This window comes from Bactrocera latifrons, unplaced genomic scaffold, assembly GCF_001853355.1.
Source record: "Bactrocera latifrons isolate USDA-ARS-PBARC rearing strain unplaced genomic scaffold, ASM185335v1 scaffold_519, whole genome shotgun sequence".
In the NCBI taxonomy this organism is placed as follows: Eukaryota; Metazoa; Arthropoda; class Insecta; order Diptera; family Tephritidae; genus Bactrocera; species Bactrocera latifrons.
Genome location: NW_017537178.1, coordinates 79,098 through 91,848, shown reverse-complemented (window position 1 = coordinate 91,848; position 12,751 = coordinate 79,098).

The following is a 12,751-nucleotide window of genomic DNA, read 5'->3' as shown; positions in this document are numbered from 1 at the left end:
GAGCGTATTGTGTGAAAGATTAAAGCCCACCGTCAACATACTGATTGGCCCTTATCAGTGTGGCTTCAGACCTGGAAAATCAACAACCGACCAGATATTCACCATGCGCCAAATCTTGGAAAAGACCCGTGAAAAGAGAATCGACACTCACCACCTCTTCGTCGATTTCAAAGCTGTTTTTGACAGCACGAAAAGGAGCTGCCTTTACGCCGCGAATTTGGTATCCCTGCAAAACTTATACGCCTGTGTAAGCTGACGTTGAGCAACACCAAAAACTCCGTCAGAAATGGGAAGGACCCCTCCGAGCCGTTCGATACCAAATGAGGTTTCAGACAAGGCGATTCCTTATCGTGCGACTTTTTCAACCTGCTTTTGGATAAAATAGTTCGAGCTGCAGATCTAAATAGAGAAAATACCATCTTCTATAAGAGTGTACAGCTGCTGGCGTATGCCGATGATATTGATAATATCGGCCTCTACACCTGCGCCGTTAGTTCTGCTTTCTCCAAACTGGACAAGGAAGCAATACAAATTTGCCTGGCAGTGAACGAGGGCAAGACGAAATATCTCCTGTCATCAACCAAACAGTCGTCGCACTCGCGACACTGTTGACAGTCACAGCWTTGAAGTTGTAGCTAATTTCGTCTATCTTGGAACCAACGTAAACACCACCAACAATGTCAGCCTGGATATCCAACGTAGGATAACTATTGCCAACAGGTGCTACTACGGACTGAGTAGGCAATTGAGAAGCAAAGCCCTCTCTCGACAAACAAAAGCCAAACTCTATAAGTCACTCATAATTCCCGTCCTGCTATATGGTGCAGAGGCTTGGACGATATCAACAACGGATGAGTCGACGTTACCAGTTTTCGAGAGAAAAGTTCTGCGAAAGATTTATGGTCCTTTGCGCGTAGGCCACGGCGAGTATCGCATTCGATGGAACGATGAGCTGTACGAGATATATTACGACATTGACATAGTTCAGCGAATTAAAAGACAGCTGCTACGGGGGCTAGGTCATATTTTCCGAACGAAAACACTCCAGCTCTGAAAGTATTCTACGCTGTACCCGCCGGGTGAAGCAGAGGAAGAGGAAGACCTCCACTCCGTTGGAAGGACCAAGTGGAGAAGGACCTGGCTTCACTTGGAATATCTAATTGGGGTCACGTAGCGGAAAGAAGAAACAACTGGTACGCGGTTGTTAACTCGGCTATACTCGCGTAAGCGGTAACTACACTAATTAAGAAGAAGAATTTTAGCGAACTGCTTTGCTTTATAAGTGCCACATCAGTGTGTAGTAAAACCAACAAGTACAATAATATATTTAAACGATTGGTCCTACAATACATAATAATTCCCAATTGACCCAAAGATCGTGAAGTCATCATTCTTCGTAGACGACTTGCTCTGTGGGGTTGATACTCTAACCACAATTTTAAAATAAATGGTGTTTTCGTGGAAAAGGTATAAGATTATTTCTTTACGTAATGGGCACGCTTGCTAAACCAATAATTTTCAGTTGTAAAATTTGTAAAGAAAAACTTACTAGAACTAATGCTGAAAATGTAGTTTTGTGGTTATAAAAACTAATGCTATCTTTGACAGCTGGAGAAATTCGGATATGAATCTCTTCTAGGGCAAGGGTTGAGCGCGAAGAGATTCGACATTTTCTATTACAATCCTTCCATGGTTGATTATGGGACATTCTATTATTTCCGCATTTAAGCTTAAAATCACTTTTAGAGTTTTTGGGAAAACGATGTACAGAACAACTTAGCCCACGTTGAATATGTTGCTCAATTCCTTAAAATTATTTCGATTGCCTTGTCCGTAAAAGGTTATACGGTTTCATCATTAAAATTGAACAATTTTCATAATTTCCATTGTTTCGTTTGGTATGGTGTACAATATGGAATCATCAAAATATCGCCTTTCAAAGCAAACGGGTGTTGACTTGATGACGGTATAAAACGGAAAAAGAAAGCTTATTAAAAAATTATCTTAGCTTTTATTAATAATGACACCTGTAAGTCTAGGGAATRTACAGAGTTTTTCGTAAGCTTATGTACACAAAATAAAAAATAAGTATACATTTAGACATCTTCCCTATATTGAATATTTATTTTCATTACAAAATGGATTCAGAAATGATAATTCGTTGTGCAAGGAAATCAATTGGAAAGAGTAATATAATAAAGAGAATTTTTTTTACTAATAATAAGATGAGATTAAATTACTTTAAGTCAAATTCATTTGACAGTTGTTTTGTTTTTGTCTACATGCTTCCTTCTGCTTGAGTATAATTTGTTTTCAGCTATGTTTCATAGATTTCGAAGCATTGGGAACTAACTCCTTTTTAACATCGCTTAAACCAGATTGATGCCTGTGTTGCAGCCACCATCGTCATCAGTTCGACCTCAGTAGATTATACTACTATCGGCAGCATTCTGAAAAAAAAAAACATATCCAGTTGTTGAGCGGCGATCACTTATATCATTTGCCCAGTTAGCATAGCAAAAACAAACGATTTCATCAAGGCTTTTCTTATAGACTAAGCCCTTGTCAATAGTTCCCATGAGATAGCACATGACTTGCTTTACTGCAGTCGAATGGGTTCGTGCTCTATCTTAACAAGTTAAAAGCTAAACATAATATATATCAGGGCGTGTGACCTGAGCGGCAAACAGGTGACATCCAATAGCTTGCTCATAGGGAACAGTAGACATTTAAAAACTTAAAAACTTTTGATAGAATAGCTTTCTTTCCCACAGGTAGGGCTGATATTTCCCAAGTGTCATCGATCACCACAGCTAATGATAATATTTTTCGCTACAGGGCCATACAATCGGGAGGCCATTGATTCAGTGCTGTTTAACTTGCTGCGTTTTTCTCTGGTTACGTCAACTATTTCTTTACAACCAAAGACATTGAGGTGTTTCAAGTTTGATCTTTTCTGGACCACAACCCTTCCGGACTCAGATTGTTAACTCTGCATGGTGTTCGATTCCATAGATATACCGCAGTTACAATATAAGCGACTCAGGATCTGTCTTCCAAATTTGATTTTTTTTGACATCTGATTTTTGTCTGTTATTGTCCGATTTAGCCTCTCTGCAACTCCAATCTGTTCAGGGTGTAGGGTGTCGTTTTTATATAATGCCATGTTTCGTAAGATATTTGAATTTTAGAAACTCATCAAAAACTAATGCTTTTGGTTTAATTGGAATTGCAAAAACTTTTTTGGGATAGTCATCCATAAACATTAATAAATGCTAGTAGTGCGCACCAGAAAAAGTGTTACATTTATTGGACCAATTACATCGATATGTATTAGTTCCAAATGTTGCTGAACACGCTGTCCTTTTTCACTGTGTGACGCTCGGGTATGCTTGCCTTTTATATAAACCACACATTTTCCGTTTCGACTTATTTTAATGTTCCGAAGCATTTTGGATAGCTGTATCACGTTCTCGACAGACATGACCTAAACGCCTATGCCATAAGTTATAAAATGCCATATACATTACTGCATTGCCCTCGTTTAATATTTGCACCAATTGTCTTTAAAGAGAAGCTCGTTCCCATTGTCGGACTAACTGAAAGTAGACTTGCACACAGACTAGGAACGAACTCAGCATTTTTGATAGTTGGATTGATATTCTTATATTTACCAGCCAGAGAGAGTTGCTCATCGCCAGTGCATTCAACATCAATTTTGTTATTGACACTGTGACAATTACTCTCTTGTTTATCGCGCGTTTTCTGTTTACCATGCATTCATTGATTGCCACCATATGTTGAGAAGAGCAGTAGTCGACATACAGGCTAGTTTCCAAAGTAAATAGGACTTTTTGAATCTAGCGCCTGGTGGCGCCATCTATATGTCGACTGGTGCGTTAGAATTTGCTATCTTTATCGATTGTCCAGTAAGAATTTCATGACATTTCATCATTGGAAGTGAAGTTATTGCGTTCTAAGTGTCAGTATGTTTTTGTGATCGAGCGAAAATGAGCTTCGGACAATTAGCCAGCATTAAATTTTGTTTTGAAATTGGTAAAACTTTTATCGAAACAATTTATGAAACAAGTTTATCGCGATGATTGCCTATCCAGTAGCAGAGTGTACGAGTGGTTACAACGTTTCCAAAAAGGTCGTAAGGACATAATTGACGATGAACATGTGGGCTTGGGTTGCATTGACAGACAAACCATTGGGGACAATTTTCCAGTTACTTTTTAAGGTCAAATACGATTTTGCTTATCTGGAAATGCATCAAAATTTTCACGAACGCGAAGTCGTTCGACAGATATCAAAACAACGTTCGACGTCATTTAAATCGCAAAATAAATTGTAAAACAAAAGTAAATCGATTTAATTCACATATAGAACATTTTTCATCTGAGTTTATTTACTGACGAATTATATTAACTTTGAGTGTCTCTTTGAGGTTTCAACCAACTAGAATTTCTGCTTACTAAATTTTCCATTAATTCCGTTTGACTGCTCGATGTAAACAACATTCTTGCTGAGTCGACATTCAAAAATTTTAGGATAATTGAAGTCAGTTTGGCCCACACCCCTTAATGCAAACTCTGCTGAGTTGTATTTAGATCTTATAGATTTCATTATACTTGGAAAGTGACCCTTTCGAGATCTTCAACTCAATTTGTAAGTTGTATTTCTTATAAATCTTCAATCCAAATTAATGATATATTTGAATCACTTCATGCACTCTTTATGACTAGTGGTAATGGTTTTTATCAATTTACTAATCAGCTTAGTTAAGATATTTTGTTTATGTATATTACTGCTATATAGTCACTTTCTGAAGCATCGCAGAACCTGTGTTTCTATCTTTCCTTGAATTTGCACGCTTTCTATTAAGCACAATTTTTCTATGAAATGCCGCCATTCTTATGTAGGTCTTTTTAAAGTTGATCGGCACAGCTGGTTAGTAGAGTCAAAGTATTGAATGTATAACTTTGCAACTGCAATTATGGGAGAAAGCCTGCCCAATGGATCAAATATTTGCGCCARCTGAGAAAGAACACTTCCTTTTGTAATATTTTTTTCGTTTTATACACTTGCAACATATTGCTACAGCGTATAATACTTTTATTTCTAGTGCGTAGGGTTATAGATGGAGGATGGAGTGTGAGTGAGTGTACAAGTTCACGCAAGTGAGGAAAGTTCTCTGATCGCCATTCACTTGGGAGTAGCCAGAAACGATTATTTTACATAGTCTTCAAGCAGCTCACGGCTTCCGATCTTTGACCAATTCTCCTCTGGGTAGCCTAAGGATATCCGTTTGAGAAGGCGAAACATTCTGGTTGTCTGCTGAGTTTGGGACCCGCCACGTAACAAACACCCCCCATGAAAAATAACAACCAGCCTCGGATGAGAAATCCAAGAAATCCAAGAAATGCGATGGACGGGACAAAGACTGAAACGAGTAGGTCCTTGTGGCATCTACTACAGTGGCCGTATAAAGAAGMGCAAGTTTGGTGCGGAATTCGTGGTGGGAGAGAGACTCCGTCGTCGAGTAAATCATTCACCCCGGTGGATGAACATCTGGCCACAATCCGCATCAAAGCGACGTTCTTCAACATATCGCTGATTTACGCAGAAGAAAGAGGCCGAAATGCGTGAGTACGAAGAGCTTTTTAAGCTGGCCGACAGGGGTAATGCTCTAAAATTCTACGAAAAAATGCGGCGGCTTACAGAAGCTTTCAAAACCGGAGCATACTCTTGTAGAACCCCCCCAGAGGATCTAGTCACCGATGCCCAAAGCATACTTAAATTATGGAGGGAACACTTGTCCAGCCTGCTGAATGGCAGTGAACGCAAAACGGCAGGAGAAGGCGAACCCGGTTCCCCAATCCATGATGATGGAGCAGACGTTCCATTGCCCGACAATGTTGTTCAAATAGCAATAACCCGCCTGAAGAACAGCAAAGCGGCGGGGGCCGATGGATTGAAATCGTAAATAATTTCGTCTATCTTGGAACCAGCGTAAGCACCACCAACAATTTCAGCCTGGAAATCCAACGCAATTAAGAAGTTAAGTCCTCTGTCGACGAACAAAAACCAAACCCTATGACTCATTATTCCCGTTCTGCTATATGGTACAGAGGCGTGGACGATGACAGCTACAGATGAGTCGTCGTTGGGAGTTTTCGAGGGAAAGGTTCTGCGATTATCGCATTCGATAAAACGATGATCTGTACGAGAGATACGTCGACATTGACATAGTTCATCGAATTAAAAACACTGGCTACGCTGCCTAGGTCATCCGTAAGACACTCCAGCTCTGAAAATATTCAGCGCAGAACCCGCCGGGGAAACAGAGGTAGAGGAACATCTCCACTAAGCGCTTTCTGGCTGCCCCTTCAGAAACGAGGCTGCCCGTGACCGCTTTCATGATCTTGGTTAAAGCTTCCTTCTTGTCATATGTGTCCTTTATGCGTTTATTCGCCCTGCGTACCCAAAATACTAATGCGGCACTTATAATGATAGCAAGGGCCAGTATCACCAACATGGAATGGGGTGAACGGCAGGTTTTCAATGTTTTCAATTAATTTTGCGCAAATAAGGTAGGTTCAAAATTTCCAAATGTTCGATCAAGTTAAAAAAATGTGTTGAAGGAATCCTAGGTCAGAGCATTGCCTTCACTTTTTCATTGTAAACAGTTGTACGATTAATGCAATCTTCTTCCTCGAATGTCACTAAATAAGTGCCGGGTATTGTAACCGATGATTTTTCTCGAACTTCGACTGTTTGGTCGTTTACGATAATTAAGCCACTGTCAGCCACTTCGTTAATCGACACGAGGTTATTGAAGTTAGTTTTACATGTTGCCTTATTATTGTTGAATAGTTGTGTCACACATGTAACATCCGTTTTTATTTTACAGAAACTTGCAGATAGCGCTGCCATACAGTTCTCAACTGGAATTGTGAATTGCCGGAATCTGCAGCAGTATCGGTCTCCAAAAAAAAAGTTTGTCGTCGTGTGCACCATAACCCATAACTGAACTGTAAACTTTTTGTAATCTTGGAAACWTAACAATAAAGTATAATAGCCATGTATATTTTGATAAAATTTTAATTTAGAATTACTTACAATATCGCTTATGCTTACATTTTAAGTGCACTCAGTGCTCAATATTTTTGAACTTTCATATGTATTCAAAATTATTGGATTTACAACATTTAATTTACATACAACTGTGGGGTAAATGATATTGTCCAAATCTGTTATAACTGTTCTATTTCTGGCCATTAGCAATTCGAAAAGGTGGCCAGGGTCAATGTCGGTTCTTTTTTTGTATTAGCAATAATTAGCAATGAGAAAAATCTTTAAGCGTTTTTGAGATTGTAAAGTTATTAGTTGGGGTGCGCGATTCAACAAGCTCACTATCTAACTAATTGCCTATACGAGAATAATTAACTTTGCCGAAATTGCGACAAAAAAAGGAACACGTGCGATTCCAAATGTCGTCGTAATACAATTAAATTCTTTATTACAGTTTCTATTACTTATCTTAAAACTTAAGTTAACGGCATAAAACAGTTGGAATGTAAGTATACTATATGTATGTAGGTACAAAACGAGATGAATATAATCGATATTGTTAACTTATAGTAACATATTAAGGTGAGTATGTTTAATATTATTTGGGTAAGTATTTTTACATAATAAAAAGAAAACTTTATAATTTAAATATAATATTTTAACAATTTATTTAATTTTAATTTTTACATTTAGACATAAGTCGCTTGACGCAACACTAGTCACCTTGACAGGATCATGATCCTTCAACAACCATGGGCAGTAATGGGAGCTTATGTATGGGGCGCTTAATTGTACCCCCCTTAGTTTCTACGTCTGCCACTCGTACCCTGCCGCCTTGTTCTTTTGCGATTGCGACGATGCGTCCTAGCAGCCACTGTTGTAGTGGTACGTTGTCTTCTTGAACGAAGACGAAAGCGCCGGGCTGCAGATTGCGTATGAGGGCAACCATGTGTTGCGCTTATGAATACTCGTCGGATATATTTTGCACCACTGTTGCCAAAACTGTTGCTTAAGACTTAACGTGTTATCTTCACGAAATTTGACTTGGATTGCTGTTTAAGGGAATTATATAATCCCCGAAAAAAAGTCCGGATACAATAGTTGAAGAAATTTTGCAGGGCGGATAACAAATGAAATACAAACTGAAAAATCAAAATTAAGTTCTTACGTGACAGGAAATGTTCATGAAATTTAACATAAATCATATACTCGTATGAGCACCTTTGGCTAAATATCAACACATTATTTGACATTAATTACTTTTTTCAACTTGTAGGTGTATCGGAACGAATTAAACTTCCGTATTATATTTTTTATATTGTTATCTGAATTAACCACTATACAAAATAATATATTCTAACCGAATGGTTATTATACTAATTACTTTGCAATTTGAGCTTTCAATAAAAGTAGTAAGGTATGAAATGTAACTAACTGAGACAACAAGTTGAGAATTATGTTAAGAATACGTAACATAAGAATAAGGACCAAGCATATATTTTTTTAATGTGCCATAAAATAATTAAATCCCTAATTTTTTCAGACGAATATTTTATTATATAATAATAATAATAGAGCACTAATTTTTTAAACATAAATATCCTGTTTTAAAACCCTAATTAACTGTTAGGTAGCAACAAAACAAAACATGTGTAGGTAGAACTGAGGTGTAAAAAACCTTTGCAATGCCTCTTTTGTAATTAACGCCTTAAAATTTCCACTAAAATTGCCTGATGCATTTTCACATGGATTAATGTCTACGACAATGATACAGTATCCAGGGAAAAATATAATTAATTTAGGCATATAATAAATAAATTTCTAATTTTTTCAGATATTTCAGAGTTCCCATTGTAAGAATATTTATCAACCCTAATTAACTGATGGATCGGTAAAAACCAAAATTTAGGTAAAAAACAAAGTTGGGAGGTTAGTGTTGAAATGAGTTAAGCATCCAGCCCCTCTACACGGCAAAACTGGCGCATCCTAATGCAACAGCGCAATTCACCACAGGTGATTACTACAACATAACTCACCAATCTCTACCACTAAACAAAAAGGATGGACAGCAGGATAGGAACCATTATTCGTCGCATACACTGCGCCCATCAACATTCGAAATAATTCGTTCTAAACAATCCGTCTGCACAACATTCGTTCCCGGTTATACATTACGCTATGTCGACATGTTCTACAATTCAATTGGACTTTTGTTAGACTTCGTCACAACCCGGTTCCTGTGAGCAGCTTTCGTTCATATAAAAYTCAACAACAATTTCGCACTGTGATTATTTAAACCATCAAAGTTCCTTCCATTTAGATATAATTAAAATTGCATTGTATTATAAATATATCAACAATTAAAAATAAATAAATTATACACGAGATCGTTCGTGAATATTCATTTGTATGCTTAACCGCGGGTATAAGTGAATTGTGCATATGCTTGCAAATTAGGTACTTGTTAATGGTCCTTCGAGCCATTCCGAATTTCACTATTGGTTTCGTTCAAGAAAACAAAAATATATTAAAAAACATAAACTGGTGCAGTGCAGGGAACTGAAAAAATAATAACTAATAGATGTACAAACATAAGAATATACAACAAAAGTCAAAACATAAAAAAGTATAGTGGAGAAAACAAAAACAGTGTGGTGACTCGTCAAAAATATATGTATATATGCAAAGCTGCGAAAAAAAAAACAAACAAACGTGCAGAGCAGGCATTGTTTTTATGTAAATATACATATAAAGATTCATGATAGACAAAAGAGACAAAAGTGACAAAATCAAAAACAAATTACAGGGAAAAACAAAATAAACAAAACAATTTCAACAAAAAAAAACACACAAAACATAAATCGGGCCCGAAAACTAAAGCATCTTAAAACAAAACAAACATTTGGGCGGGAATAATACACAAAACAACAAAAACCACAAGGAATTTCCGTAGGCAGCAGTAAGCAACAGGAGTGGGGAAAGAAAATTTGAGCAAAATGGCCTGGCACTTCAACACATTACCCCAAAATTAGAGTGAGAGTATTAATTTCACAATTTAATTATTAAATGTACATATGTATGTAACACCAAATCCGTTTATCAATATAATACGGTTAACAAACAGTTGGTAAAATATATACAAATACCCAAACATTTATTAAACATAATTAAAATATTTATCGAATGCCTATAAGTTAAGCTTACCGGCAATGCCCCTTATGTTTAACAAAACAATAAGCAGAATTGGAAACTAAATAAGCAAAGGCATAAACCAAAAAAAGCAGAGAGAAAAAACATACATGCATACATATGTATATGCATATTTTCTTACTTCTCTATGCAAAATTTTAATATACATACATACTGCATGTGCATATGTTCATATCAACAACATTAACAACATTAACAAAGTGTATAATAAACAATTGGTCTTACAAACCGAAAAACATACTACACGCTTTCGCGCTCTCTTCCCAGTGAATATATATACATATATATATACACATAATTATACGGCATAGAATCTGCCTGTAATTTCATACCCTACAGTGGGTACCATATGCAAAATTATTAAAATTTTAAATTTAAACTTTTATTATACATTTGAATTATTTTCTGAAAATAACTAAACGGTAAGGTAAAATAACACTGTTTTTTACAAAATAAATTTATTGGAACGAATCCAAAAAAAAAAAACAAAAATCAGATTAACGCAATATAAATCAAATTATAAATTTGAACAACATACAATAAAATAAATATATGTACATACATATATTTAAACAAACACATTGGCATCTRTTCTGCAATACCACTTGTTCTTTGTCAAACAAAAACAAGGAGGATTGAGAAAAAAAACATTTCAGCATATTCTTTGCMCACCAACTATTCGTGCATACTTATGTACAAAGCATATTGAYCTCTTCGACGATCTCTCAATTGCACAAAAACAAGTACATACAAGCCAAGTATTAGGGTGAGCCTATATACCCATATAGGGACATAGAAAAATACTTAAAATGAATATTGCGGTTTGAAAGCAACGCATATAAAACAAAAATAAAATAAAATAAAAAATAACCTGTCTTGTACAAAAAAAAAAAAATAGGTATACATACTTAAAAACCTATTCAGTTAACACTGAGAAACCTTTAATTCATTTTAATAAATATTTCTACATACAAGCAAAATAATGAACAATAACAAAACTCAAAGTACACCTCTAGCTACACGCTCAAAACATGTTGCAAGATTTATTTTTTTATTTAATTATCATTTTAAATCATCGGCTTACGATATTTTTGAAAACTGCTTAGACCAATATGAAAAAACAAAAGCTATGATCTCCGATCAATTAAAGCTAATTAAAGCAACTGCACCTWCTCCCCACAGTAGAGTAGAGCTGCCACAAATAGACAGTCAAGAGGCAAGTTCAGGCATCCACTTCGAGGTGCCCGCATGTGACACAGAAACATTTTATGGAGGTTATGAAGAATGGCCGTCCTTCCAGGACATGCTTACAGCCGTTTACATCCACCATCCGCAGTTTTAAAAAGCACAAAAATTGTATCACCTCAGATACAAAACCAAAGGTCAAGCAGGCATAATAGTAAAACAGTTCGCTCTTAATGACGCTAGTTTCAATTTGGCTTGGGAAGCTCTTAAAGCAAGATACGAAAATGAAAGAATACTGGTCGATAAACAAGGAACGACACTAATGAACTTGCCAAAAATTAAGAAAGAAACAAGTGTAGAATTCATTAAACTAGAATCCACTGTTTCAAATTGTTTGTCGACTTTGTCGACACAAAACATTCCCACAGACAGCTGGGTCCCAATTCTGGTAAACATTTGCACCGCCGCATTACCAGAAGAATCGTTACTTCTATGGGAGTAATCGCTCTCATCACGAAAAAAAGTGCCCAACCTGGCAACAAATGAAAGATTTTCTCACCACCAAATGTGAAATTGCGGAAAGGTTAGAAGATAAAATAATCAAAAATAAGACCATTAAACACAACCAAAATGGAAGCTTAAATAGACCCCAAGATAGAAGCGACAAAAATTTAAGCAAAAGCTTTTACAAAACACAAACGTTCACATCCGAACAAAGAAAACAAACGTCGTGCGAACTATGTAAAAGAGGGTGTAAACTTATATCATGCCAGATGTTTAAAAACTTAAATATTAACGAAAGGAACAACTTTGTCAGGTCAAAAAGACTTTGTACAAACTGCTTGTCCCACTCACACAATCTTAATAATTGTAAAAGCAAATTTAACTGCTTATATTGTCATAAAAGACGTACAATGCTTCATTACAGCACATATCCCATCTCACCTCAAAGGAGCGCATATACAAAAAGAACCACAAAAGAAAATCCCGAAAGCCAAAATACTAAAAATTGCCAAGAGACACCATGCTGCTCAAAGGCACAAAAATCGCAAACGGTGCACAGTGAAACACAAAGTGGACTAGCTACAGAACTGGTCACCACTATACCAACTCAAGTTGATTATAATAAGAGGAACAAATACCATAATTCACAATTAAGGAAACTTCCCTCCATTACTACTCGATCAAATAATGGCCGGTACGTACTACCACTAGAGCCACAATTTTCTAATGCTTCACATATTGGTAGAAAAAAACAAAGCAATATTTCGGTCTAACA